General features: G+C 41.3%; 1 protein-coding gene across 1 annotated transcript in view; it reads right to left on the reverse strand.

The window, feature by feature from the left end:
• Positions 1–4978, reverse strand: part of LOC106806639 (dixin-like) — a 16815-nt gene that overhangs the window by 5047 nt on the left and 6790 nt on the right. The gene's annotated exons all lie outside the window — the stretch shown is intronic.

Genomic DNA, 4978 nt, shown 5'->3' on the forward strand with positions numbered 1-4978 from the left:
AGGAGATTTAGTTAAGCGCAGGAAGCAGAAAGCTGCAATGGTAAAGCGACAGGCAACGATTTAGTAACGCAGGAAGCAGAAACTGCGATGGTAAAGCGATAGGCAACTATTTAGTAACGCAGGAAGCAAAAGCTGCAATGGTAAAGCGACAGGGCAACGATTTAGTATCACAGGAAGGCAGAAAGCTGCGATAGTAAAGCGATAGCAAGATTTAGTACACAGAAAGCAGAAGCTGCGATGGTAAAAGCGATAGGTAACGATTTAGTAACGGCAGGAAGCAGAAAGCTGCGATGGTAAGCGACAGGCAACTATTTAGTAACGCAGGAAGCAGAAAGCTGCGATGGTAAGCGATAGGCAAGATTTAGTATCAACAGGAATCAGAAAGCTGCAATAGTAAAGCGATAGCAAGATTAGTATCACAGAAAGCAGAAAGCTGCGATGGTAAAGCGATAGGCAACTATTTAGTAACGCAGGAGCAGAAAGCTCGATGGTAAAGCGACAGGCAACTATTTAGTAACGCAGGAAGCAGAAAGCTGCGATGGTAAAGCGATAGGCAACGATTTAGTATCACAGGAATCAGAAAGCTGCGATGGTAAAGCGATAGGCCCGATTTAGTAACGCAAGGAAGCAGAAAAGGCTGCAATGGTAAAGCAATAGGCAACGATTTAGTATCACAGGAATCAGAAAGCTGCGATGGTAAAGCGATAGGCAACGATTTGGATATACTAGCCAGCTTTCTCGGTCATGATATAAGAGTACATACTGCATTCTACCGACTGCCCCTTGATGTCATGCAGATTGCTCTGGTTTCTAATTGGCTTTTAGCCTTATGGCAACCGAAAAAGGTCACGTTGCTGAATGTGCTGGAAAGGGGCTGAGTGAAATAAGTATAGATGCGAATGATGAGGTTGAGTTGGAGGATGATTGTGGTGACTCTGATAGTGACATTGAAGACACAAACAATGAAAGAGTATTTCAACAAGAGAAAGGTGCCTGTCACTCAGACAGAACACATACCAATACAGAGAGAAAGCGGAATAAAAAGAAAGTTGTTTTCAAGAAATTGACAACCTTTGAGAAGGATGCTGTAAGCATGCAGGCATTTTGCTTCATCTATTATAAACAAAAAATTGCCAAGTAAGCAGTCTATTGTCACATTCTTGTTTCTTCACAATAGATAGATTATGGACAAATGTAAAAGATCACATTAGAAATAATTATCTTAAGTGGTGCGTAGGTTTGCCACTTTAAAAATGTTTTTGTTGGTTATACATTCATTGGTTAGTAATCACCTCTAATCCTAAATTATTAGAATCCTTATTATCCTGCACCATTAGTAAAAAATCTTAAGAGTGCTACCTGCAATACTAACAGTGTAACTGTTTGAGCATGGTGCGTTTTTAATACCATGCAATCGAGTCCTAACTGATTTAGCATATCATTTCTACTTCAGTTACTTGCGGTGCGGTCTATACAAACAAAAATGTGAAGTGTTGTGAATAGAATATAATGATGGTTTTCTGTATGATACTTGAATATTTATTTGCCAAAGTCCAGTTCAGAATTGTTTGCATGATACTATGGTATCTAGCTGTGAAGTTGCAGTTTTTCTATTTAAAATCCAGTATTTTTTTAGCTGTGTGGTTGTAGAATATCTAGTTGTTAGAGTGAAAATTGTCACTTTGAGCGTAAGCGTAATCTGTTTGATTTCTATATAGTTAATTGCCACGTTGCAGTACATCAATGTGAGCAAAATGTGTTTTTTTTGCATGATAATAGAGTATAATTATTAGAGAGAAACTTAGCTGATACTCGAATACTTGGTTGTCAATGTGAAGTTTCTCAATAAAAATTGTACATTAGTGAAGTATCTATAGCAACCAAAATACAGTTTCTCGATTTATATTGCAATTGTTCTTTTTAAAAATAAAAACGTAATAAGCAACGTATTGTAAATAGTTTCATATGTGGTCGTTGCATGATTTGCAGAAAAGTTTCTAGTAAGGAAGACAGGGCGTATTAACTTCAAATTCACAGTACATTGTAGCATAATTGTACACTTCATATAGCTATTCCCCAGTCAGCAGAAAATGGAGATCTATTCCCACTTGAGATTTATATGTCCCAGTTGGTTGATAAAATGCGTTGGAATGTGTGTCCCCGGCCATAACACTAGTGTCTCCAGTCGTAACACTAGTGTCCCCGATCATAACACTAGTGTCCCCAGTCATAACACTAGTGTCCCCGATCATAACACTAGTGTCCCCGATCATAACACTAGTGTCCCCGATCATAACACTAGTGTCCCCGGTCATAACACTAGTGTCCCCGATCATAACACTAGTGTCCCCGGTCATAACACTAGTGTCCCCGATCATAACACTAGTGTCCCCGATCATAACACTAGTGTGACCCCGGTCGTAACACGATAGTGTGACCCCGGTCATAACACTAGTGTGTCCTCACTTCTTAGGTAAAAAACGCGAATGCTATATGTACTTAAATATAATTTTTTTTATCCAGCAATGCTCAAAGGGGTATCAATATTTTACTCTGAAAATATTATGCACCTACTGTAAATTATTAATGCCAGTCCCAGTTAGTAGTTACAGACGATTGTCCCCACTTGACACACAGAACAAGTATGTGTGTGTGTGTGTGTGTGTGTGTGTGTGTGTGTGTGTGTGTGTGTGTGTGTGTGTGTGTGTGTGTGTGTGTGTGTGTGTGTGTGGTGTGTGCGTGTGTGTGTGTGTGTGTGCGGATGTGTGTGTGTGTGTGTGTCGCGTGCGCTGCGTGCGTGTGCGTGCGTGCGTGTGTGTGTGTGTGTGTGTGTGTGTGTGTGTGTGTGTGTGTGTGTTGTCACACACACACACACACACACACACACACACACACACACACACACACACACACACACACACACACACACACACATACACACATATATATATATATATATATATATATATATATGCTATAGTAGACAAGGGCATTGAGCTGCAGGTGAGTTTAAGCATATTTAATGAGTTTACCCGCTGGAAAGTTTCATAAGCGTGTTATCTGACGGAAATACCAGTTTTTGGTAAGCTACATTTGCATAATTCAACCGTTTCCTGCACAGGCTCGAAAAACCATAATTCGCAGCGACGCGTACAGGTTTTTACGTTTCCTGTGTGGATTTTTTCCTCCCGAAAGAGCACACAATCATATTTATTGCCCACGACAATGTGGAGCGAAATTGGGCTGAGGCTAATGGACGGCATGGCCACTTCATAGTGTTAACACCTATCGCATTGTCTCATGCCAGCTCGCGTGGATTAAGGGCATATCCTCTCACTGTGTTTCGCAGACGAAGCGAGAATGGCCCGTTCCACTGCAGAATAGCAGCCCTGTAATTACCCGGTGCGAATCACCATATATTACCCTAAGGACGGGTGTATCCGGAGAGGTGGCCCGAAACAGAGTCGCGTTTACAGTTGGAGAGCCTGTAATATAGGAGTAGAGACAAAACGTCCGTTCTCGACGGTCTGAACGACGTTCATTCTTCCGATTATGTATATTTGCGAAAAAAATACGGTGGCATTCTAGTACACTGATTACAAAGCTTCTCGAACGGTGTGATCCCGACGCGTTACCTATTAAACACAAGAAGCAAGTGGCAACGAATGCGCAAAGCGAGACGGAAAGCTGTATTATAAACTAGTTTCGTGTAATTACCTGTTAGCGAGCGATTTCAGCAGGTACACGCGTATGTGCCTATAGATGCTGGATGGCTCGGTTTTTAAACATACTATATCATACACGGGTACTATAAAGTTGGTTTGACTTAGATTGACGCAGAATAGTCGTGGGGTATGGGCGTGGCGACTGCGCCATTAAGCGATACTGGGTGTAGATGACAGAACACCAGACTTTTGTGAGAAAGAATTTGCGTGAGCTCCTTTCATGTGTTATTTTATTGCGCTAACATCTTAACCATGTACCTCACAAGATGTTCTACAGACGCCTAGCTGTCTAAACGTGGCTGTACACAACAGGCAGATCCAGCGCTGATGCATTCATACGAACAATGCGATGCAATAGATTACTAGACTATAGAATTCTGAGACCAAAATACAATAGCGCATACATTCGCGCAGAGACGTAAAACTCACGCAACGCTACATGTATCCATTGCCTTGTATGACAGCGCGGAAGAATGTAATAAAACAGGTGGCGCCTTACCTAAGAAAACCCCATGTATGTACATATTGATTCAAACTGACAGCGAATTGCTTCAGTTTCTTCAGTTCCTACAAAAAGGAAGCGAGCTATATATTTTACGAATGCTAATGTTCAAGCTCTAGTACGATGAGGTCACGAGTGACGCTCGCCATTTTTGCCAACACCTGTGCGTTATTGGCGCAAAAGATAATTTCACGGCGTAGTGCACCCGACAGTGTGGCGACAATCGTTGGGTGGGAATGTCCCAGTTAGTGGATAAACTGTCTCCTCATGTTAATTGTCACCCATTACGTTGCAGTAACTAATGTTACGATGAGCGCATCAATTTACGTAACAATTTATAAGCATTGATACTCTCTTGATGCCAGCGATGAATTACAATGGCGCCCCAGTATCCTGGTTTCAAACACTCGTTCAAGAGCGCATGCATCCATTTCATATTGCCCGTGCTACCGACACTGTAGTGTAGCTATACAGGTACCTTTGCAACCGACCACCTGCCAAGGTTGCAGTCCAGAATACAAGGTGGGCAGCGGTACTCCAGCTGCACTTATATATATATATATATATATATATATATATATATATATATATACTATATATACGAATAGAAAATCCATTGTATGAATACTGAAAAAATGCGACTGAGAACGACTAACTTAAGTATGTCATAAAACGCACACAGACACTCGTATTATCTTATATTTTATTGCACACACGCATGCACACACACACAAACACGCGCACACTATGC

The sequence above is a fragment of the Priapulus caudatus genome, unplaced genomic scaffold (assembly GCF_000485595.1).
Source record: "Priapulus caudatus unplaced genomic scaffold, Priapulus_caudatus-5.0.1 Scaffold171, whole genome shotgun sequence".
In the NCBI taxonomy this organism is placed as follows: Eukaryota; Metazoa; Priapulida; class Priapulimorpha; order Priapulimorphida; family Priapulidae; genus Priapulus; species Priapulus caudatus.